We start from the raw sequence: 26,416 nt of genomic DNA on the forward strand, positions 1-26,416 counted from the left end.
GATGGGTCTCAGCCCATCAGCCAACCAAATACAGAAGACATCCATCTCTTGCTGAGACACAGGGACCACTGTTTAAAACATGGTTAAACCCACAGGCTTTTGTCTGGTCCCACCAAGTTACATCTGCACACTGAATTATTTTCAGCTTTCTCCTTTCTGCTTCCCACATCTCCCACCAGAATGAACCTTTCCACATTCGCTGTTCAGTCTGTGATATGCTGTGTCTTGTCAGGAGTGGTCCATTGTTGACACTTTAGCTCTGAACATGAGACATCAACACCTGAGTTGGTAGTACATTACCCAACCTCTGTCTCCACATCAGGCCACTAGAGGAGACCAGCAGTTACCTTGTAACTTTGGAGATACCAGAGAATTTAAAAGCAGGGGCTGCTGCTGTCTCTGCTGTGAGGCAAATCACTTTCCTCTAACTGGAAAGCACCCACGGAGGCAGGGAACCGGAAATAGGTGCAGAGCTTAGGTCTCGTTCAGCTCTACAGAGGTCAGGGGCTGCTGTGAACTGCTAGCCAGCATTCCCTGGAAACATCTCAGAAGAAGATGGACAACCCACTCCCCAATAGGCCTTCTTATTACCAACCCCATCCTCAAGTTCAAATCTAAAATATCCCTCACAGGCTCATATTTCGAACACTTGGTTCCCGGCATGAAGGACTATTTTAAAGGCCATGGAGTCCTTAGGAGTTGGGGCCTGGGTGGCAGAAGCAGATCTCTCGAGGCAGGTCTTTGAAAGTGTGACCTAGCCCTCCCTCCCGTACATCCTGCCTGGTCTATGACAAGAGACTCAGCATGGCTTCACCCTCTTACCTCATAGGCAGATTGCACTCTGCCTTCCCCACCATGACGGATCCCCAGGAAACCATGAGCCAAATTAAATCTTTTCTCTAGCAAGTTACTGCTCCTGTCAGGTATTTTAGACTTAGGGATGCTGAAAATAACAAATAACACTCCCGTGCCCTCCCTTTTCCTCTCGTTACTTCTTTCTCTTGGTTCCATGCAAATGAGCACACATGCAACTTCCTTAATTCTGCAAGAAGTCTTGGTCTGAACTCAGTGCTGCCACAGAGAGAGATCGATCTTTCCAAATGCCTGCAATCCAGCAGTGTGGACGCCCATAATGTTCATTTTCCAATCACAAAACCACTTTCGGGGTCTCTTTGCCAACCTGCTCCAAGCGTTGCCTTCCTTCTTGCAGCGTGTCTTTGACGCTGTCTGTGTAGCGCTTCGTCTCCTTAATAAGAGCGTTGGCACCCTGAGCAGCAGTTAATTCTTCCAGGCTGACCTCTTCCAGCAACGGGTCTGTCTCAAAATCACTGCACATCATTTTCTCTGAGCGGAGCCGAACAGTAAAGAACACAGGGAGACTCTAGACTGAGCGGGATGACGGTATTTCATCTGCGAAGACAGAGTGTTAAAATGTTCTGCCGTTGGGCACCGAGCAAATCTCTCTCCCCTCACACCTCCGTGAAGCCCAGAGCTGTGTCTAACAGGCTTTCAGTGCCACGTTTAGCGCGTATTTACAGTCTCACAGCTCCTAGACAGGATCCTCATCTCATCTCAAAGCAGAGTCAGCCGGATCGGACCACCTTATCCATCTGAACCCATTAAATCTTATTTCTTTCCCAGCTGCTCACGCTTCCCAGGTAATGGTTATTTATGTAGGAATTTGGTAGATGTCAGACAAACCCAGTGACGCTTGGCTGAACTATTTACAAAGGATGGCAGCCAGAGAGCATGAGTGTTCCCCCGTCTTTTGTCCTAAGACTGTCTTATCGGAGTTTTTAAACAACAAGGCCACACAATGTTTGGTCTTTTGTGACATAGGAGACTGAAAGCTACCCTAAGTGTTTCAGGAATTAAAAATGTTACATCAACACTATAAACTGCTCCACAAACTCAGGATGCAAACACCTCCACAGTGGGTGTTTTTGTTTTGGTTTTTAAATGTGTCCTGTCAGTATTTGCTCCATAGCAAAAGCTTCCCGTGTATCTATTGGCAGAGATCAACCTTAGTACTTCAGATTGTTAATGCATGCCAAAGGCTTATTACCCCAGAAGTGTGTGTGTGTGTTTGGGGAGAGGTTCAGTCCTTCCACAGAACCACTTAACCCCATAACCATTGCCTGGCAGCCAGGTTGAAGGTATTTCTCCATTTACTTTTTAATATACAAAGTATTTAATCCAACAAATACATAGAAAACGTCTTCCAGAATAGATCATACGTCAAGCCCAAAACAAATCTTTTACAAGTTTAAGACTGGGATGGGACCTGGAGAGATGGCTCAGAGTTTAGAAACACATGCTGCCTGTGCAGAGGGCCCAGTTTGGATTCCCAGCTTCCCTGTCAGGTAGCTCACCAGCACCTGTTACTCCAGTGTCAAGGAATCCAATGCCCTCTCCTGGACACTGCAGAACACTGCACTCACGTGTACTTACGTGGTGATATTTTGTTTGTGCTTTAACAAATAAAGCTTGCATGAAGATCAGAGTGCCGGGCTAGCCGCACTAGTTCACCATAGAGGCCAGGCAGTGGTGGCACACACCTTTAATCCTAGCACTAGGGAGGTGGAGACGGGAAGTGATGTGGCTGGGCTGAGAGAGGAATATAAAGCCGGAGGAGACAGGAGACAGGAACTCAGGATTCAGTCTGAGGTTCACTAGAGGTGGCGTTCAGTCTAAGAATTAGTGGAGACAGGATACCCCATTCAGTCTGAGGACTTGTAGAGACAGGATACCCCATTCAGTCTGAGGATTTCCTAGAGCTAAGACCTCGTAGCTGGCTACTCTGCTTCTCTGATCTTTCAGCTTTCACCCCCTAATATCTGACTCTGGGTTTTTATTACTAAGATCAATTAGAATTTGTGCTACACACATACATAGACACATGCATAAATGCATAATTGAAATGAAAAAACGAAATCTTTAAAAGGAAGAAGATGGGAGTGGTAATGATCGTGAGAGCATAAAAATTAGAAATCAAAATCAGGAATTTCATAAAACTGACAAACATGAAAATTAAGCAATATTCTCCTCAAGAACCAGTGAGTGCACACAGAGGTCAAAGGAGACCAATTAAAAGAGAGCCAGGCCTCTCGGGATGCCTCTCTCGTTCCTTCCCCAGTGTTTCCCTTTCAGAACAGTCTTGTATCTGCATCAATTGTCTATGTTTTCCTCAGAGACCAACTTTATTCCAAGACAGTGTTTCACAGCCACAGGGGGCCTGTCTTCTACTTTTGCGGGTATTCAGTAGGACATCTGAGGATGGTCTGTGGTATTAAAAACCATGTAAGCATTTTCTTATTTTTGACCTCGACATTGCGACATTAGCACATTGGTGATATGTTGGGGGGGGGGGGTCGTTCTTACACTTGCTCCAAGAATGGAGACATAAGTGTGTGTAAGCCATGTACCAAGAGCACAAGGGAGGCATAGCAGGTGGCTACCACGGGTGCTTAACATCTTCGGAGAGAGACTATCTTATCACAAAGAGACACTTGAATGGATGTCCTGATGTCAACCAGGAAGGGTTGATGCCACTGTTACATCCTCTGATGGCCCCGAGTCTGTTCACAGAATGAACCCTCTTGCCCCGATCCCCAACATGAAGTTGATGGAATGTCAGGCACAGGCAGCCATACTCTCTGTCCATCTAAGCTCTGGTAGGATCAGTTCTTTAGTTTACAGCCATTTTACCACACAGGACTGTACTAGGCTTTTCCTTTGGGACCACCAACCAGCTCCCAAATCATGGCATGGAAATGACTTATTCATTTTGAATGCTCAGCATGGCTTAGGCTCATTTCAGGCTAACTCTTTGAACTTAACTTGCTTCTCTTTATCTACCTCTTGTTTTGGGGGACTTTTTACTTTTCTTTCCTTCTGTCTGCTGGTTATCTGCTGCCTGGTTTCTTGCCCTGGGCATCTTCCTCATTCTCCCTCCCTCCTTCTCTCATTCCTCTCCTGAGCCTAGAGTTCTCCTCTTATTTATTCTCTCCGCCTACCAGCCCCACCTATCCTTTCTCCTGCCCCACTATTGGCCATTTAGCTCTTTATTAGACCAAACAGGTACCTTAGATAGATGATAGATAGATAGATAGATAGATAGATAGATAGATGATAGATAGATAGATAGATAGATAGATAGATAGATAGATAGATAGACGGAGAACTGGGACCATAGTTCATTGATAGAATGTTGGCCCAGTATGTGTGAGGCCTCAACCCTGAAAAAAGAAGCCATGTATTCAGCCTGTATTATTATATGTCCATTGAGCAATAATGGGATAGCATTACATACTTAGTAAATGGCAAACATATCTTCTACTTCTTCCAATGTCTTGTGTCCTAAAATTCATAGAATCATAGAAAAATTATGGAGTTTGGAATCTAAGAGACTGGCTTCAAATTCTGAGTCTCCCACACATGACACATATTTGTCAATGCCTCTAAGTTTCAATTTTCAGATCTTGAAAGGAAGATAACAAGACTCAGGTTATAGTGTGATTGGGAATATAAGTTAGCTAACCTATAGAGAGGAAGCCATTTGGAAATGGGAATTGTCTTTTCTTACCTACTCTTTTTTCAATAAAACAACCACCATATATAAATAGGTGAATAATAATTTCCAAATGCTAACAGTTATGAAAAATGCTATGGTTAGAGAAAATGTTTCCCATCTACATTAGAGCAAGAAAACCTATACTTATGACACAGGTTTACAATTTTTAGTAAAACAAGTACCCCTTAATGGTAGTTGTCTATAAGAATTGGTAAATTTCCACCATGAATACAGGAGGAATATGGCCTACAGACACCAAAAAGAAATCTAGACCCAGAAGGAACCAACAGTACTAAGAAAAGTCCCAGAGGCTGGGTGTACTCATCTTAATCCTTCAGAAGATAGTGTTTAGTGAACTATGACAGACATAAGTAAGTCTTCAGCCTGCAGCATGGAACCATGGTGAAATGGCCAACACTTCATCTACTGCTGCTTGGTGGAGTGCTTCTCATAGGAAACACAAATGCCCTAGTGAAATAAGTTTAGAAAACTCAAGTTGAACAATGCATACACCCCTGCCTTTGTTAATCTACATTATGACTCAACAGGATCGAGAACGCCATGTGCTCATTCCCAAAGTAATTTGACTAAGGAATTTTAAAATTACATTTATTTGTTGATTGATTTAGCTGTATTTATGTGTGTTGTGTGTGGGTATGGGTGTGCATGCAAGTGTGCACATAAGGAGATCAGAGGGCAGCTTACAAGAGTGAGTTCTCTTCTTCAACTCTGTGAGTTCTGGGGATAAAACTCAGGTGCTCAGATTTGGCAGCAAATACCTTTGTCCAATGAGCCATCTTGCTGGCCCAGGAAAAAAAAATCCTGTTTCTTCTAGCTAAACCTGGAACTGGTATGGTACTCACAACCTGGTGGAACACACTTCAAGTAATGTGGCTGATTTAAAAGGAATCTCTCTCTCTCCCTCCCTACATCCCTCCCCCTCCCCCCTCTCTCTCTCCCTTCCTCTCCCCACCCACTGACTCTCTCTCTCTTCCCAGGTGAAAACATCTTCAGATTTTTTTTCTAGTCTGTATGGACCTCCAATCCTGGGCTTCTATTATTTTTACTCCTTTTTATTACAGAATGATTTCACCATTGATTAGTTCGGGTTTTTAAATCTGAAACTAAGATGAATGGCAGCATGGCCATATTCTTTTTAAAACCTTTCTGTCTATTTATTGAGTTACAAGATAAGCAAATCCCCAGAGGTCAAATAACTGTACACAGACCAAAGGAATTTCTTGTTCTGAGAGATTTAATTCGTGTGGACTTCATTCATATTTGGGCCGACTTAGAATCTAAAGGAAACTATTTCACTTTGACAATATGCAGAGCTGGAGTGCCCATCTCCCCTTGTAACAACTGGTGCTCCTCATAGTTTGTACCACACTGTCTTTACTGAAGTCTGATGTCACCCTAACTTCTTTAGCACCATGAAATGCGTCTGCAGAATAGAAATGATATATACTCTACTTTCTTTATGGCAAATTTATAATCCTTTCTCACTCCTCAGAATTCATGCCAAAGATATTGGTTCAAGTAAATTTTAAGATAAGCTGGATGAATCTCTGTTCCCATGGTGAATGGAAAGATAAACATCATTTTCTTTGATCAAGGAAGTCTTGTTCTTTGTATTCACATTCTATAAAGCAAATAATCCCATTGATTATTATCAAAAGGAAAACCCTAGGATCAATCATGTCAAATTCAAAACAGTCACCAGGGACATCTCCTTCCACTCTAGCTTTTATGCTAAACGACTTCCATCTTTTTAAAAAAAAGTAAAAATTGGGTGTGTGTACACGTGTGTGTGTGTGTGTGTGTACACATATGCACACACATGTCATAGCACTTACGTGGAAATCAGAGAACAACTTTGGAAAGTCTGTTTGCTCCTTCCACCATGTAGGTCAGGAAGCACACACAGGTGGTGAGTGATGCTTGGTAGCAGCTGCCTTTCTCAACTACTGAGCCCTCTTGCCAGCCCACAATGTTCTAATTTAAAATTCCAATATTGTATTTAGTTGCAGCTGCTTCCTGAGAAAGGCTGGATAATATCGATGAGCACCCAAAGCCTGCCTAGGGTGCAAATGGAGAAAAGTCCTCCGTTGAGACAAGAATATAAAGAATCCTCCAAAAATCCAAGATGTTTATGAGGACATCTCAGCCAACAGCAGAAGGTTCCTGGAGCCTGTTGATCACCCATCAACCATGGGGAAGATGTAAGTTTTAGCTCTCAGCTTACCTTCCTTGGCTGGTCGTTACTCACCTGAGGCAGCTGGTAATGAGAAGAATTTTCAGGGAAGCATGGCCAAAGATGAATTTCCCTGGCCTACTCTCTATTCCCATAATAATTAAAGAGAAACACACAGCACACCCCAAGCTACCCCAAGGAAACCACAACAAGGCCACAACTTGGTGTTTCCTCTTTTGATATTCATATTTGGAAAAGCTGCATATAAAAACATCTACTCATTTCAAATAAAGCAAAGATGTAAATGTTCTGTATTAGCTGACTATCTCCATGACAGGTAAACTCGTTTTAAAACCCAATAACAGCAAAAACATCCCTTAAGTTGATATAATTAATTCCTCAGGTAATGAAGACAATGACTATTACAGTCATCCTATGTCTTTTTTTTTTTTTTTTAATCTCAGCTTCAAGGATGCTTGGAGCTGTTTTGGAATCAATTGCAGTAATTTTATTAAGCATAAGTTTCCATGACAAAGCTATAATCCACCTAGTGGCTGGTTTTTTTACTCGTTTGTCTGTATTTCAGGTTTCGTTGTAAATATTTAAAATCCTCTGGGGCAATAGATAAAAGCCAAGACAATAAGTAAAGCGTACACAATTTTTATATTACCATTTGAGGAATTTGATGGAGTGTAGTTAGATGTGGGAGCTGATGAATTAGCGTAGACAAAGAGAAGGTGTGAGGAGAAACAGGGCAAAGGCTGCTTTTCTACTGCAAGGAGAAGCAGGAGGGAATGATCTGGTCTGGGTAAACCATTTATTTTCTAAAAATGTATTAGGATTTTACTCACTTGCCAGAGCACACTGTGGAGGTCAGAAGACGGCCTGCCAGAGTTTCTCTCCTTAACCATGCATGTTCTGGGGGTAGAACTCAGGACATTCGGCTTGGCAGAAAGTACCTTTACACACTGAGTCATCTTACCAGCACAGACTCTCTCCCTCTCCTCCGCCCCGTGTAAATACATGCTTCTGTGTATATATACATGTGATCACAAGTGTGTGTGTGTGCATGTGTGCCCATCGAGAGGTGAGAACAACCTTGAGTTTCTCAGGCCCTGTCTACCTTGTTTGCTGAGTCTATTCTCATTAACCTGAAACTTACAAAGGAGGCTAGGCTGGGTAGTCAGCAAGCCCCGAGACCGACCTATCTTCATGCCCCTGGGCTGGAATTACAAGGACACACCACCATGCCTGGCCTTTTTTTCCCCCTCTTGTGGTGACTTGAAAGAAAATGGCCCCCAAAGGGAGTGGTGCTTTTAGAGGTGTGGCCTGGCGGGAATAGGTGTGGTCGTGTTGGAAAAAGTGTGTCACATTGGAGATGGGCTTTGAGATCTCATATATGCTCAAGTCACGGCCAATGTCTGAGACCATTCCCTGGTGCCTGCCAGTCAAAATGTAGGGCACTCGGCTACTTCTCCAGCACCGTGTCTGCATGGTCCCCACCAGGTCGCACCATGATGATAATGGGCTAACCCTCTGAAACTGTAAGCCAGCCCCAATTAGATGTTTTTCTTTATAAGAGTTGCAGTGGTCCCAGTGTCTCTTTACAGCAACAGAAACCCTAAGACTCCCTGCACTCAATGAACTCAAGGCCTCATGCACACAGAACAAGCACTTTATGGACTGACATGATGCTCTTATAGGTTATTGTTTTGCTTTGTTTAAATAAAGATTTACTTATTTTGTTTTATGCATATGATATGTATGTGCATCGCATGCATGCCTGATGTCCACGGAAGTCAGAAGAAGGCACTGGATTCCCTGGATCTCTTGGACCCGGAATTTCAGATAGTCATGAGCCACCAGATGGGGCTTGGGAACTAAACCCAGGTCCTCTACAAGACCAGTGCTCTCAACCACTGAGCCATCTCTTCAGCATCTCTCATATTTTAACAGGTATTGACTTTAAGACCAAGGGGCGGGGGGGAAAGAATGCTATCTCCACACACAATTTTAAACTGTGTATGCGTGCTGCCTGCTCACTTGCTTGCTTGGAGAAGTGTAGTTTTTCTTTTCTCTCTTTCCTCGTGTCTCTCCCAGGTTTCTTTCTGGTCTTGTCATCTCCAAGGCTCTAGGGACCGTGAGCACAGGTGTGCTCGGCAGACACTCTCTCCTCAATCCATCAGTCTCTGCTCTGCCTTCTGTGCCCAAGCGCCTCCCTCTGACTTGGGATTCCCAGGCTGCGCTGAGCTGGCTGGTTGGCAAGTGTCTCTGATGTCCTTTATCCCACTTCAGCTACAGGGTTGGGCTGTTGCCAGTTGACAGAGTGGATGTCAGCCTCAGCTGCTTCGCGGTGTGGATGATCCTTTTTAAAATAAAATCTGTCTGGTAAACAGTACAAGACTCTCAGGGGCTATGATGGCGGCAAATCCAGGTAGGAGAGAAAAAATCACATCCTAGGCAGAGGGGAAATTCATAGAGCTGCTTCAGACTTCACTCAGTATGTAAAATAGATATCAAAGACAAGTTTTGGGGGAATGATTAGGGCAAAGTTCTAAAGAAATGTTTGGATAACAAGCCGAGCGACTTTGTTGAAATAGTCATAATATTATCGGACTGAAATGGTACCCATGGTAATCAAATTCAGGGGATATTAAGTGACAGTCTGTGAGGTACCTTGAAATTGAATGCAGTATTGTGTAGGGTCGTGCAAATGTTCATTCTCCTGGAAAAAGGAGTCATATTTTCATCAAATTTCCCAAGAGGCCAACAATAAAAAAAAATTAATGAAGTCCAAAACCCCTCGCTGATCTAATCCAGTTTCTTCAGGACCATCCAATCACAGCTAACTCGAGTTCTTGTGATAAAACACAGATGCCAGGTAAGGGATTAGAAAAGATCATCTGTAAGAAAAGAATTTTTCTAATGAAAATTTTCTTGTAAATCCTAAAAATGCCCCAAAAGGATAAAGAAGGCCCACTGCAGCTGGAATTCTACACAGATTTTGATTCAACAATTTTAAGCCGAAACTCCGTTGGTCAATTGTGTGTTGAGGAGTGGAATTGTCTCCAGAGTTATTGTATCATTTATGCCAAGGAAAACTGTGAAACTGTGAGTGAGAGAAGCTGGGATCAGCTGGTAGCAGATGCCCGTGTTCTTTTTGAATTCTCCACCCCACCTAGAACACACTGGGTGACAGGTTCCAAGATGCTCATGTCACCTGTTAGTGTCTTTTCTGTTTCACAGCCATCTAGTTCCCGTGTCACGTCCCCAGATCAAGTCAGTATCTGATTCCTCCTTTTCCAGAAGCTTTTCTTCATTCTAGTCCTCTGGTGTTTGTTCCTGCCTTATTCTCCCCTGCATCTGTGAGCTGACCATTTTGGCACCGGATTCTCTGCCCTCACCCATAGTTCTACTTTCCCTCCATCCAGCAGCTTGAGTCCCATCTCTCCTGCTGCCTCACTCCTCAACCCTCTTGTCTCTTTGTCCCCTTGACTAATCCACTGTTCATAGTCTCTGCTTCTAGGTCGAGGCTCCCACAGTCTTCCACTTACGCTGGTCCGTGACAGCTCCTAGCAGTCCATCTCCCCGCTCTTCTCCAGAGCAGCTACAGGAGATGGATTAGCTTCGTGCATCTGCAGCGGGTTTCCCTCTTTCCTTCGGACATAAAGTAAGAGTTATCTCTCTTTCTGGCTGGGGCTAATCCATCCTTTGTTCTCCGTCTATTCTCTGCACCTCTCCCTCTACTTACTATGCTTTCTCTTCCAGTATCATCTTCCCGCTCTATTTACTCTTTATTACATTTCTCCACTCTTTCTGAGAAACGGCAGTAACCAAATAGTCAGGCTTAGCTTCCTCCACAGTGGAACAGCCTGCTAGTCGATGCTTCCTAATGGATAATCAAAGCTTTGAAGAAACACATTTGTGGTGTCTTGAAAGAAATGACTGGCCTGAAACTTACGACAGGAAAATGATCCTGTAACCTCAGACTGTGGAATGTTCTCCTGGACACTATCTAATACTCTTCAAAGGGTTGAATGCGCACAAAAGGGAAGGAGGCGTGGTGAAAGCCGAAGACTCTTAACTGTCAAATACAATCTGTTAACTTTGATTGGATCTCATCTCAAAGGAAAAGTACTTATAAAACATTTTTTATGCCAACTGGAGAAATGTATACTTAATATGTTGAATGAAGCCCTTGAATTCATATTGATTGCCTTACATCAGAAACAGAATGCTCTTGTCTTTGGGGGAAATAGTTCAGTCAGTAAAGCACTTGGCATGCAAGCGTGAGGCCCTGAGTTCAATTCCTGAGGGTGATGTCATGCACCTTAAGTCCTAGTACTGGAGAGCTGGAGGCAGGGTCTCAGCAGCCGTGTAGCCTGTCCTAACTGACAAGTTCTAGGTCAGTGAGCTACCCTGTCTAAAAATTAAAGAAAAAAAGAAAGAAAGAAAGAAAGAAAGAAAGAAAAGAAGGAAGGAAGGAAGGAAGGACGGAAGGAAGGAAGGAAGGAAGGAAGGAAAAGAATAAGGCCTGAACAACACCAAAGTTGTTCTCTGGCCTCCATGTACACCTGTACATACATGCACCCATATACACACAAAGATGTGCACACGTGGACACACACACGGGAGGGGGTGCTCTTGTTCTTGAGACACGTGTGCTCATGAGTTGAGGTGTGAAATGCCCAGTGATCTACTTTGGATGCTATGGGGAAAGTGTCTCTCTAGGTTGTAAGAAGAACTGGATGTATCTGGGGTGAGTGTGTTAAGGAATCATCATTATAACTTTTCTGTGGATATGAACATTTTCAAAAAAAGCAGAAATAAAATTTTCTGCCTCTTCCGCACACACTCTATTTTAAACCTCCGCTCCCCGGGCAAGCATTTGCTAGATTGTCTAAATGCGTTCTCTTTACTTTCCCTTTTCTCACTCAGTTTTCCTTTCAATGTACCCTAGCTTCTCCCTGGTCCACTGAAATTGCTCTCCCTGAGGTCAACCATAACAATCTTGTTGGGAATACTAGTTTGGGGGAACCAGTCCCTTTGATCTGTCTTCTGGGTCATGAAACCACTCTTCAGCTGGGTCCAATTTAAGGCTGAATGTATCCAATGAGTCTTACATTTCAGGTAAGTTTTAGCTTCAAGAAATTCTGTTCCCATTTCTCGAAGTTTGGTTGGGACAGTTGCTTTTTCTCATCTGCTGTTGTCAGAGGTGTCTTTTTATGGTAGAGACATTATAGTTTTACTTTTTTTTAATGGTAATTTTTTTAAATTAATTTATTTATTTATTATGTATACAATATTCTGTCTGTATGCCTGAAGGCCAGAAGAGGGCGCCAGACCTCTTTAGAGATGGTTGTGAGCCACCATGTGGTTGCTGGGAATTGAACTCAGGACCTTTGGAAGAGCAGGCAATGCCCTTAACCACTGAGCCATCTCTCCAGCCCTATAGTTTTACTTTTTAAGGTAACAGTAGATTGATGGAAATCATAGAAGTCACAAATATAAAATGCACAGCCTGAGAAAAGTTTACAAATGTCAGCGTCCATGAAAACATGGCATCATCCAGCTAATGTACATCAATCCCCAAAGGTCCCTTGTGTTCCTTTCTAGTCGCTCCCCTATGCACTTTAACTACACCCACCAAGTTCTCAAACAACAATCTACATGATTCCTGTAACTATAGAGAATTGAAATTTTCTACAGCTCTATCTATGTATGAGTGCCTGTGTGTATGCATGCATGTGTATGTGGATAAAGGTGGATGCCAGGAGAGGCTGTTGGATTCACGGGGATTAAGGTTGCAGGCAGTTATGAGTTAACAAATATGGATGCTGGGAGCCAAACTCTGGTCATCTGCAAAAACAGCAGGCACTCTTAACATTGAGTCATCTCTCCAGTCCATAAGAACATAAATAATAAATTCATAAGGTTTATCTTTTTAATAACTTTTCCGCTTAGTTCAGTAATTTTGAAATCCCTTGTTGCGTGTATGAATAGCTTATTCCCTTTGCTGTCACATAGCACTCTACAAACGGTTGTACTAGAATGTATTAATCATTCACCGTGATGAATGATCGTTAGTATTCAGGTTGGGACTATTAAAAACAGATATAATGTATGTGTGTGTATGAAAATGCACATCAATATATACAAGGCTTTGTATAGATTTGCATTTTCATATTTCTATGTAAATACTTAGCAGCTGATAGATGGATCATATTGTAATATGTGTGAAACTTCCTAAGAAATAGCCAAATCATTTTCCAAATGAATGATTAGCACGTTACATTCCCACCAGAAGTGTAAGGAGAATGTAAGAGTTTCAGTTACAGTGACAATCCTCTTTAACAATTGTTGCTGTGGAACTTTGACTCTTAGACATTTGACGAGGTGTGCAGTCTCCTAACGATTGTTGATACTGCACATCCTATATGATTATTTATCTTTATATCTTCTCTGGTGAAGTAATTTCTCAAATCTTTTGACCATCTTAAAATATAATTGTTTTCTTAGTATTGGTTTTAAAACTTAAAAAACAATATTTTAAGATTGTGCGTGTGAGTGTGTGTATATGCGTGTATACAGGTGCATGCACAGGATAAGGCATACATGTAGAGGGCAGCTTGGGGGAGTCAGCTCTCTTTGGCACCATGTAGATCCTGGTGATTGAACTCATGATTTCAGGCGTGGCAGCGAATATCTTTACCCACTAAGCTATCTCCACATTCCTCTGAGAATTCAAGAACAATTGCAGTGGGTTTTTGATCCTACTGCACGTACTGGCTTTGTGGGAGCCTAGGCAGTTTGAATGCTCACCTTACGAGACCTGGATAGAGGTGGGCAGTCCTTGGGCTTCCCTCAGGTCAGGGAACCCTGATTGCTCTTCGAGCAGATGGGGGGGGGGGGGGACTTGATCGGGGGAGGGGGAGGGAAATGGGAAGTGGTTGTGGGGACGAGGCAGAAATCCTTAATAAATAAATAAATTTAAAAAATAAAAAAAAGTTCTTAATTTTGATGAATCCCAATGTTTCTATTTTATTTACATTTGCCTTTTTTAAAAAAAAAATCACTTGTTTGTAATGCTGGGAATTCAGCTTCAGGGTCTCACAAGTTAGTCAAGTGTCCCACCACTCAACTGTAGTCCCGGCCCATTTTCATCTACTAACTATAGGGTGGTTTTGTTTAGTTTGTATTGTATTGAATCTAAAATTTCTCTAAGGTCATTGACACTTTCTTCAATGCTTACTTCAATTATTGTTACTTTTTTTAGTTTTCTAATCAGATCTAAAATCCATTTTGAGTTCATTTTTATGTAATATATCAACTGTTTTGCATATAGTTATCCAATAATCCCGAATAATTTGCTGAAAAGATTATATTTATGCAATTGTATTGCTTTATAGCTTTGTGAAAATTCAGTGAACCATATACGTATGCAGATATTTTTAGACTTTCTGTTCTGTTCCATTGATTTCTTTTGTACCTTTATGCTAATACTATGCTGTTTTAATTACTGCGTCTTTATAATAAGTCTTGAAATTGGGTATCATAAGGTCAATATTGAGCCCATTATCTCTTACAACTTATTTTTATTTCTGTTTTAAAATTAATTATTTACTTTCATGTGTATAGGTATTTTGCCTACAGACGTGTCTATGTACCATGTGCATGCCTGATGCCCAAGGAGACCAGAAGAAGGTTCAGATCCCCTAGAACTGACAGACAGTTGTGAGCCACCATGTAGGTACTGGGAATGGAACCTGGGTCATCTGCAGAGCATCCAGTGCTCTTAGCCGCTGGATCATTTCTCCAGCTCCTATTCCTGTATTTTAAAAAATCATCATGCAATGTTGTAGGAAGTGTGGCGGGCTGCATCCTGCTGCCCAGCTAGTTTAACCCCTAAAATAACCACATGGAAACCTGTATAAATTAAATTACTGCATGGCCATTAGCTCGAGCCTTTTATTGGCTAAATCTCACATCTTGATCCAACCCATTTTTAATAATCTGTATGTCACCACGAGGTCATAGCTTACCAGGGAAGATTCAACATGTCTGACCTGACAGCTGGTTCCATGGCGGCTATATCTGCCTGCCTTTTTTCTCTCGGCATTCTGTTCTGTTGACTCCACCCACTTAAGGGCTGTCCTATCAAAAGGCCAAGGCAGTTTTCTTTATTCAACCAATGAAAACAACACATAGAAAGAAGACCCTTCTAAATCATTTCCCCTTTTTCTGTTTAAACAAAAAAGAAAGACTTTCACTTTAACATAGTAAAATTACATGTAACAAAAGTCATCAAGCAAGAATTAAAGTTACAATATTTATATCTATTTTATCTTTTATCATAACAAAGGAAACTATAACTATTTATCTATTCTTCAACTCCATCAAAGACTCCAGAAGGATATAATATTACCTAAGTAAACAAGAAGTAAGCAACTTCCAAAACTCTAGAAATGACAGAGACATCTCACTTCCTGGACAGTCATGCAAAGTTATTCTGTACCATTGGGGAATCCATCTTCAGCCTACATATTCCGTAATCTTTGAAAGATATGAAGAATGCCTATCTAACTGAAATATATCTCTATATATCTAGAAAATCTAACTAACATGACTACATTCTTGACTATTATCGATGATTATCCATTAACAACCTATATTTCCTAATTATACATTACATTTTTAAATTAACTACACAATCACAATACCTTAATCAAGATTAGAAATATGCATATAACAAAATTGACATTAAACTTGTATTAATAAATCAAGATTTATACCAATGCAAATTATTCATCTCTATATCATATCCCCCTTTAAATGTAAAAGAACAGTTATAAGCAATATTTGGGCATATGGACGTAGTTATTTCTCTCCAAACTGCTTCGTGCTGCATGGGGGGCTGTTAGTCAGGTCTTTCATGGTGTATCCTGTTTGCTAGGTTCAGTTGGCAGTTTAGTGAAGTAATTTTTCGAGGGTGTTTATGGTAACCTTTCAGGAGGGCATGGTCTATCATACCATATTGGGATAGAAGCAATCCACAGGGTCTCATCTTCTGTGAAAACAAAAGAAGAACCTCTTTTCCTTAGACCCAAATTTTGAAGTCAAGATACCTTTATAATATACATCCTGGTTTATCTTAGCAGCCCACACAATGAGATGTGCCTCTGCACGTAGCTCCTTTACAGTCAAAAAATTCAAAGAAAAAACAATAAATATAATACAGACTCTCTGCGTATTTTCCATTTTACGTGGCTTATTTTTCTTCTTTTAATCTATAACTATCTGTACTCTGTCTCTTTAAAGGCTTTACCCTTTTTTAAAGCATTAACTTTATATTATGACTTTTTAGTACCCCTTTTCTTCTCTCTCCCAAGCCTACGTATGCCTATCTAACACTATGACCCATTTAGAGGGTCTTTTATGTCTGAATCTGTCCTACTGCATTGTCTTTAATTCTCTACTGTCTTGAAGAGCTTTTAAAATGCTAAGCAGCTTGGTTGCAGCTGCTCTGGATGCTGGCTTCACCTCCCTCCAATTTCAAAATGGTGGATGTACCATTTCTGCTAGCTCTGGGGCTGCCGGGCAGGAGCTAAGCTCCAACCCGGAGAATGAGTGTGCCACACATAAGCCCTTTTTATCTGAGTTGCAGCCAAATCTGCCAAGCAGAGCAGTGTGCAGCCTGGAAACATCTCTCTGTATGGCAGCAGGAATCCACCATGCTCTCCCGCTTGCCCAAGCCTGATTCTATCATCTTCCCAGACAGGAAGAGCTGAGTCACGGGCATGGTCTCAGCTACTTTCCTCCTGATCTTGAGTAGACACACAAACACCCAGGCCCACAAATGCACCATAGCCGGAGTTTGCACCAGCAACAGGGCCCAGGCAGGGCCCAGGAAGCCACGTTTTAAAACCATGCAGCTTTTTTTTTTTTTGGTATGGCTACTGAGTCAGAAAATCTCTCTGCAGCACACCCTAGCAAACAGCAAAAAGCTGTGTTAAACTCTGTTGTGTGTGTGTGTGTGTGTGTGTGTGTGTGTGTGTCTAGAATTCCTTTTTAAGCCCTCTCAGGTTTTATGTGGTATTTGTTACCACGTTGGAGCAGCACTCTGTTGTAGGAAGTGCGGCGGGCTGTATCCTGCTGCCTGGCTAGCTTAACCTCTGAAATAACCACAAGGAAACCTGTATTAATTAAATTACTGCATGGCCAATTAGCTCTAGCCTCTTATTGGCTAACTCTCACATCTTGATTCAACCCATTTTTAATAATCTGTATGTTACCACGAGGTCATGGCTTACCAGGAAAGATTCAGCATGTCTGACCTGGTGGCTGGCTCCGTGGCAGCTAACTCTGCCTGCCTTCTTTCTCCCAGCATTCTGTTCTGTCTACTCCGCCCACCTAAGGGCTGTCCTATCAAAAGACCAAGGTAGTTTTCTTTATTCAACCAATGAAAGCAACATATAGAAAGAAGACCCTCCTACACCAATGCAAGACAGAAAACAGAGCATTCTGTAATCTTGGACTTCTCTTTTCTCGATGTCTGATACTATTTTCTATCTGTCTGTCTATCTATCTATCTGTCTATCTATCTATCTACTATTTGTCTGTCTACCTATTGTTAGGGAATATTATTTTAAGGTGTGTGACTTTTGTTTATGCCGTATTTGTTTAACTCTGTGAATCTATGATTCTTTTCCTGTCTAAAACACCCGATGGTCCTAATAAAGAGCTGAATGGCCAATAGTGAGGCAGGAGCAAGGATAGGTGGGGCTGGCAAGCAGAGAGTATAAATAGAAGGAGGAACGAGAATAAAAGGTGAGGAGGCTATCAGGGGTCAGCCACTCAGCTACCCAGCCAGCCACAAAATAAAAGTAAAAGTAATATATACAAAAGTAAATAAAGGGAAAAAGCCCAGAGGCAAAAGATAGTTGGGATAATTTAAGTTAAGAAGATCTGGCAAGAAATAAGCCAAGATAAGGCCTTCATAACTAAGCATTCATAACTAATAATAAACCTCTGTATCTAATTTATTTGGGAGCTAGGTGGTAGGCCCCTCAAAAAGTCAAAAGAGTAAAAAACATTACACAACCACCTATCATCTCTATATCGCTGTCTTGTTTACAATGAAGGAGATCATGGCCGACTTGCCATCATTTTATCCTAACTCCTTTGTGTGGGGCTAAATAAATGATTACTTAGGGGACATATTAATGGATGGGTTAATTTAGCATGAGATTTCTGCAAGACTAAGCTATTGACTGGTTTCCTCCACCCATGACCCATCCAGTAAAGCTTAGCAACTTTCCAGGAAATCGGTGGGGGGAGTGCATTCTCTTTAACCTTCTTCAATAGTCCTTATCTTCTAGACTTCTCACACTGGTTCCCGCCCCTCTCCTCCATCTGGGCTGTGCTCTTTTCTTGAGCTACAGTCAATATTGATACCCATGTCAATGTCATGGCCCACCTTCTCTTGCAGCTTTTGATCTTATCCACACCAACTTAAGTCAATGTTTTGTCCCATTGTTTCCCTTTTCCCTTCCAACAGGCTAATTCATCTTTAACACTTCTATTGGGATGCTTTCCCTAAATCTACAATACCTTGGTTAAATAGTTTTATATTTTTTTCAGAACACCAGATATTTTTATTTGCTACCTGCCTGTTCTAACTAGGTAGATAGAGAGACCCATGGAAGCAGGAAATGGGACCATCTTGTTGACCCTTGTCTAGTGGCACATGGTCTGGGCATACTTTAATCAAGATGATTTAAAATATGACTGAATTTGAAAACAAAATTGCTTCAAATTTATTCTTCTATAGTCACATTTAAAGCTCTTTAGAAAAGGCTATTAATTTGAAAGAAAACAAAATATGGGAGGGTTTGGAGGGGTTAAAGGGAAGTGGAAATTATGTACTTATAATCCTCTAAAATAAACAATTAGATAAAAAAGAATATATGAACCTAAAAAACCCGTTTTTTGAACAGTTCATCTTAACATGTTTGAAAACTTTCATTTTCTGTAGAGAAACTGCTAATGATCAAATGCTAAGCCAGCATGCTTCTCAAGTTCCAGTGAGCCCAGATCGTTTGGAGAATTTGGACCCTGTTTCAAGATTTCCCGACTCAGTATATCTTAGACTAGTGCAAGTCAGATGCAAGATCTATAAGCATGTACTCATCACAGTAACTGTAAGAAATAACCTCTAAACTTGAGATTGATAACGCAACAGAAGGCTCACATCTTGCTTGTGTCCTACTCCAGGCAGATTGGCAGCTTTCTTTGCAGAGATTCGGGGACTCACAACTGTCTGAGTTCCATCATCTTTCCGGGACTTAGAGCCCTTCATGGAAAGATCTTGTCTTCAGCTAAGCAATGAAAGGTGATTGAGAATGCAAAGTCTCTAGTGTATGAGTGGGTTTATAGGTGGTAATGGCATGTGTCCCAGGCTGCCTTTCTTGCAATGACTGGGAAGGTGTTTTATGCTCAGGCAAAGCAGAAGAAACATGTCTTTTGGTGAGCACTGGCATTTCCTGTTCTGGCATCCTGTACTTCAGATGCACTAACGCAACAACAGGAGTTAAAAGCAAAACAAAACAAAACAAAAACCCTCATATATGATAAAACTTAGATATTTTAGTTTTTTCCCCCTTAAGTCTTATTTCAAAGTTCGTCAAAGATGACTGTTCCATTTGTAGGGTATTTCTTCACTTGCCTGAAGCCCTAGGCTTCATTCTCTGTCATCACAAAAAGAAGAGGTGATGGCACACGGCTGGAATCCCAGTACTCTGGAGGATGCCTCAGAAAGATCAGAAGTTCAACCTCATCCTTTTTTACACAGCAAACCCAAGCCTGGGACAGTCAACACCCTGATAAAACAAAAAGAAAGGGAAACGCAGAAAAGAAGGGAAACGGCAATCCTAGGGTAAAAAGTTGTTTCCACTGTAACTTAAGGGATCATTTTCACACTTCTCATTTCCCACAGCTTCTGCTGAGTTAATTTTTTTTTTTTTTTTTTTTTTTTTTTTTTTTTTTTTTGTAAATCTCAGGTCTTATCATTGATTTTTCTCACACAGCATGAACAGGAGAGCGATACCAGGTAAAGCACTTCGGCTCTTCAGAAGAAAATAGCGTCTTGGTAATTAATTCTATTCCGCGACCTCTCTTCACTTGGGTGCCTTTACATCTTTGCATTTTATTTTTTCTTTTATGTGAGAGCTCACTCCGAGTCCTAACCATTTGATCAATATTTTATTTTGCAGGTAAATGATTTTCCTCAGTCACTTTACAACTTTCATCAACTGCTTTCTTAAGCAAACTGCTTCCTGAGGAAGATTGCATAAGAAAGTAGTTTGCAAAGATTTTTAAGTTGTAAAGGAGTACAAATAAGACTATTATGTGCAAATTGCCTGCAGAATTCATATTTGGAATAACATTTTAACACCTCAAAAAACTACTTAAAAGAGATTTTTAAGAACCCCTTTTTTCTTGGCTCAAGGACTTCAGGAAAAAGATGATTTTGAAGTGAAGAGCATTCTAGGGAAGTGTTCGGCTTTGACATTCAGGCTCCACCTTCATCTTCATTCCTTTGCCCTGAGAAAGGGCACTGTAGATGAAGCCTGGGAGATAATTATTCTCAGCTGCTGAAGGATGGGTGCGAAGGCACGGGGATGTACCATTTGGATTCCTGTTTCAGTTTCTAGACAGTTCATTACACCATCTTGTTTCCCAATTCCCCTTCAAACAATATTGGGTAGCTTTCACTCCATCTCGCCCCTACTTGGTTTCCTCACTGTACGGTTCACTGAACATTCTGACCAGTCTATGAATTCAGAGAAAGATAGGTAAAAGGCACTGCCCCAAACCCGGAGAGTCTCTGAATTCCCATTTTTAAAAAGCGAGATGAATGGTGGGTGAGTGTGTGGCCGGCAAGAGGAAACTCTGTGTCTCTTATTAAAAGAATCCTTCTCGCTTCCAGACCTTTCCAAATGGCCAGGGAAAAGGGTCGAGAGGAGGCGCAGGCTCCTTCCAAACAAGCAAATGTTAGCTCTTCTAATGCAATCTAAAGTTCAAAGGAGAAGCAGGTGGAACACCTCTGAGACACAGTGCAAGGGTTTTGTACACAATTCCAAGATGGAAATTCCCTTAAGCCCTCGAGAGGGCAAGGGCCTGAGGAGCTGCTGCCTGCTCTTCTCTCTGGCTGCTGGACTCTCTTTCTGGCTGCTGTTCTAATCGCCAGCAGATAGTGTGCCAGTTTAACAGCCTTTCCTCAGCTCCGACTCTTCAGACCGCGGGGACTGGAGGTTTGAGGCCTTGGGTTTTCATTCTGGCTGTGTGGCCAGAATTCTGCGGGTAGTTTGAATTCTACGTGGAATCGTGGAAATAGCTATGATCCAGCCGCTCCTATTCGCCAGTTTCCCCAGAACCTGAGCTCTAGAAGCTTGACTTCTTTCTGGCTGCATGTCCTCACTAACGAAAAGGTGTGACTGAACTGGTGTTTCAGCTCCCTGCTCCTCTCCATTTGGTAGACAGTAGCATTTTCTTATTCAGTACTGGCTGCATCCCTGAGACAAATGGTGATGGTTGGCGTGAAGAGATCTCTTCCTATTGGCCCCTGGTTATCAGGCATCCTGTTGGCCCCTGGTTATCAGGGCTGGTTTCAGCTCTATTTAGCAAAGTGAAAATGGCCCTTTCATTGATCTCAGCTGCATGGTTTGCATATTCCAGCCCAATTCCACTACGGCATGTTTTATAGCACAGACAAGGCTGAGGTTATCTCTCTCTTCCATCAGGCTAATCTTGCCAACATCAAGTGGAGTGATGTTTGTGTCAGTATAGCATGGAGTCCCTCGGTATTTTCACCACCATGGATAAGGGAGAGGGCATCTGTCCCTTTTGATGATGTTTCTATGACAAATGTGAACTATAAGAAGGGTCAGCAATGACTCCTGCACCACCAACTTAGTCCCCTTAGCCAAGGTCATACATGACAGAGTAGGCATCATGAAGGGTCTCATGATTGTCGTCCATGGATGGCATCACTTTCACCAATGAATCTATGAACTGCCCCTCTGGGAAACTGGCCTATTGGCTGTTGTGCTAACCAAAGCATCACCTCTGCATCTACTTATGTCACTAAAACTGTGGGCTGCATGGAAGGTTCACTGACATGTCCTTCTGTGACTCCACCCACTTTAGGCCTCAAATTTGACTTGTTACCTGTAGGAAAGCGTCAGTTATAATGGCATTGAGAAGGCAATAAAGTGGACATTAAGAGTCACCTAACTGGACATGGTGGTGCCCGTCTTTAATCCCAGTATTTGGGAGGCAGAGGCATTCAGATCTTTGAGTTTGAGGCTAACCTTGTCTACAGAGTGAGTTCCAGGACAGCCAGGGCTACAGAGAGAAGCCTTGTCTTGAAATAATGATAAATAAATAAATAAATAAATAAATAAATAGAGAGAGGAGGAAGGAAGGAAGGAAGGAAGGAAGGGAGGGAGGGAGGAAGGAAAGAAAGAAGACAGGCCACCTGTGGTGACTTGAAAGAAAATAGCCCCCAAAGGGAGTAGCACTATTAGGAGGTGTGGCTTTGTTGGAGTAGGTGTGGTCTGTTTGGAGGAAGTGTGTCACTGTAGGGATAGGCTTTGAGGTCTCCTATGTTGAAGCTATTCCTGGTGACACAGACCATTTCTTATTGCCCGCACGCCACCATGTTCCTTGCCATGATGATAATGGACTAAACCTCTGAAACTGTAAGCCACCGCCTCAATTAAATGTTTTCCTTTGTAAGAGCTGCTGTGGTCATGGTGTCCTTCACAATAGTAGAAACCCTAGCTAAGACACTACCTAAAGGCTATCCTGGAATACATGGAGGACCAGTTTATCCCTTGAGACTTTAACAGTGACATCCAATCTTCCTCTTTCAGAGCTCTTACTGGCATCACCCTCAATAATCACATTATCAAGCTAAATGTCTGTCCTTAAGTTAACTTCCTGTTGGAATGGAAATATGACTGTTGATCTGACTACAGTCAGCAAGGTGGTCCACATGGTCATATGGCCTCCAAGGAGTGAGAGTACTTGGATTACCTGCCTACCCAGCAGAAACACAAGAGGAAGAGGATGGCCTCAACTACTGGAAGGCTCTACACCAACTCAGTGGCCAAACAGAGTGACAATCTCCCTCTTGCAGCTTCCACTCCAGACCCACTGAAGTGGGAGGCTTAGGGATCCCTATTTTGTCACAAAAGAAAAATAAATCTGAGCAGCACTTTTTCATTGTAGTTATACAAATGGAAAGCAAAACAATAGGGAGGCTTTTAATATCTCATAGTAAGAAAATAATATATAATCTCACTAAAGTTAGATGACGTTTACATTAGACATGGGAAGTAGCTAATAAAAATGCTGTCTCTCACAGGAACATAAGGGTGATTACATCTTGCACATAACAGTTCATCTTATTTAGCACAATAATAGCTACTTTAAAAAATCTGCACCTGTCAGGCTAGAGTGATGGCTCAGCAGTTAAGAGCACGTGTTGCTGTTGCAGAGGATCAGACTTCAGTGCTCAGCACCCACATGGTAGCTCACAACTACCTATAACTTCAGTTTCCAGGGGAATGGATGGCTCTGGCCCCCTTGGATACCTGCACACAATTGCACATCCTCCACCACACAAACAGATAGACGTAATTTAAAATATTGAAAAGAAATCTCTAAAACTTTCTGTTACTTGAGCTTGTGTGTGCAACTGAAGCACTCGGGAGGCAGAGGCAGGGGGACCACTGCAGCTTGAGGGCCAGCTGACACGGAGCAGTCAAAAAGACTGCGGAAGACTGACACATAGAGTTGTCCTCTGGCTTCCATACATACGTCATGGCATGGGTACAGTTTCACACACATACACACACTCACACACATGCATGCACACACACACGAAGAAAATTCAAGTATTATAGCTGAATATTATTTAAGCAATCTTTAATGATTCTTGGCTTTTAAAAATGCATCAACACTAAAATTACAAATTGGAGAGATATCGGGGACCTCTGGGTACCAGCCTCAGTGTCCCCTCAGAGTTCAGAAGACTCACAGTAAGCGCAGAACTTAGACCTGAAGGCTAAATGAACTCTCTTCCACATACGTACTTTTCCGCATCAGTTCCTTTATTCTTCTCCTGCTGTTCTCATCCTATTCTGTAAAGTTTCCAGTTCATATACACACACAAAACAAAGGCAATTCTTTGAGCTTGGACGTCCCTTTATCTTCGAAGGTCCCAAATGTGATCTGTATGAAAGACTCCTTTCCTGACTGCATGTCCTGCCAAACAGAAGATAGCTGCAGGGAGGTGGCTTCTAATGTATCTCAGGGAAAGAAGCAGAGATTAGACTGTGGGAACCAAGGTTATTGACTATGGGACTAAATTTCCCACTGGAGGTCTCACAGAGTGTGTTTGGGGGGAGGGGGGTCCAATATATCAGTACATGGGGAAGAGTTGTCCCACTTATCCATACTTTGCTGAATCATGCACCACGGGAGAGTGCTTATGGCTTCACAAGGGATCTACTGTAAGAATCAGCTAATAAACAAAATGTGGTTGGCCCAGCACCTTGCGAGAACTGGGTTTATTTCCATCAGAATGTATTTGTTCTGGTAGGCCAGCCTTCTGCTCTCTCAGCTGAAATCTCACTGCATGATTCCCGCAGACCACAGCAAGGAGAAGAGTAGCCACAAATTGTCTCAGTGGTCGAAACCTGTTAGGCATAGCAAAGCAAAATGTACAGCCTTAAATACATCTATTAAAAAATGAGAAAGATCAAAAGTAAATGAGCTACAAGCTGGAGGGATGACTCAGCGGTTTAAGAGCTCTGGCTGCTGTTCCAGAGGACCCAGGCTTGATCCCCAACACCCACATGGCGCCTCATAATTATCTGTAACTCCAGCTTCAGGAGATCAGACAACCTCTCCTGGCCTCTGTGGGCTCCAGACACACATGAAGAACACAGACAGCATGCAAGAAAAACACCCATATGCAAAATAAAAATAATAAATTTTATAAAAGAATTACGGCAGACTTAAAAAAAAAGAACTAGCCATTCACCACTGAAAACTTAAATAGAACAAAAAACCAGAGGGAAAATAGGAAAATAAAAATACAATTTTGACTTCTTTTTCATCAGGAAAACAACAAGTAGTGGATGATATCGGTGGGGTGTGAGTGGCAAGATTAGGAGGCATCTGGGGAGGATTTGGCAGCAGTTTTAGGAGCCAGGGATGTGGTCAAGGTTCTGGTTGTGGTCAAGGTCTAGGAGCTTGTGGAGGTAAAGCCAAGGACAAGGAGTGGATTCCCAGCACCAAGCTGGGCTACCCAGTCAAGGACAAGAAGATAAAGTCCCTGGAAGAGATCTACCTGTTCTCTCTGCCCATTATGAATTCCGAAATTAATGATTTTTCCTGGGGCCATCCCTAAAGGATGAGGTTCTAAAGACCATGCCAGTGCAGAAGCAGGCTGGCCAGTGGACCATGTTCAAGGCTTTTGTCACTACTTGGGACTACAATGGTCATGTTGGTCTTGGTATTAAGTGCTCCAAGGAAGTAGCCACTGTCATCATCTTAGCCAATTATTTCATCATCCCTGTGCAGAGAGGCTACACAGGGAACAAGACAAGCAAGTCCCACACTATTATATGCAAAGAGAGAGGCCTCTGTGACTCTGTGCTTCTCAACCCTGTGCCCAGAGGCACTGGCATCGTCTCTATCCCTATGTCCAAGAAACTACTAATGATGACCAATATTGATGACTACTACACATCAGTCAGGGACTGTACTGCCACCCTGGGCAACTTGGCCAAGGCCACTTTTGATGCCATCTCTAAGACCTACAGCTACTTGGCTCCTAACCTCTGGAAAGAGAATGTATTCACCAAGTCTCCTCATCAGAAATTCCCTGGCCATCTTGTAAAACCCCACACCAGTGTCTCAGTTCAGAGGATCCATGCTCTAGTTGTGGTTACCACATAAGGGTTTTTATACAAAAATAAATAAATAAATAAATAAATAAAGTCAATTAAGTCTGTTTTAAAAAAGTAGAAACTTGATGAAACATAAAACATGACTTGATCAATACAAACAAAACCAAATCATTTTAAAGGAATAAAATAAATATAAATGTCATTGAATAAACACAATTTTGGAAGTTCTTTTAAACATAAAAGAGAAAAATAGTGGTTAGAGATAGAGTTCAGTTGGTAGGATGATATCCTGGAAGACATGAAGCCCTGGGATCGACCCCCAGCACCCCCTAAATCAGGTGTGGTGTCACCCACCTGTAATATCAGTCCTCAGAAGACAGAGGAAGAAGGATAAGAAGTTTAAGATTATCCTTGACCACACAGTGAGTTCAAGGTTACGCTGGGATACTTGAGGTCATCTTGGTGTGGAGGAGATAGAGAACAGGGTAAACCTTAAGGAAAAGCAGTGAAGAAGCTAAAGTTTTAGCAATGGTTTTTAAAATTAAAATAGATTGTATAAATTTTATAGTATTATATTTGAAAGCATTGATTTAATTGATTATTTTCCAGGAAAATATAAAATTTTCCTATTGACTTGAGTAAATAGGAAAGGTGAGAAACTGAATA

The 26,416-nt window shown here is 41.9% G+C and overlaps 1 pseudogene; it reads left to right on the top strand.

The window, feature by feature from the left end:
* The first annotated feature begins 1,395 nt into the window (after positions 1-1,395).
* Positions 1,396-25,799, top strand: LOC121463290 (annotated as a pseudogene).
* Positions 25,800-26,416: the final 617 nt, after the last annotated feature.

Source organism: Microtus oregoni, unplaced genomic scaffold (assembly GCF_018167655.1).
Source record: "Microtus oregoni isolate MIOR12 unplaced genomic scaffold, Mior012 000026F_ref0000081, whole genome shotgun sequence".
Taxonomy (NCBI): domain Eukaryota; kingdom Metazoa; phylum Chordata; class Mammalia; order Rodentia; family Cricetidae; genus Microtus; species Microtus oregoni.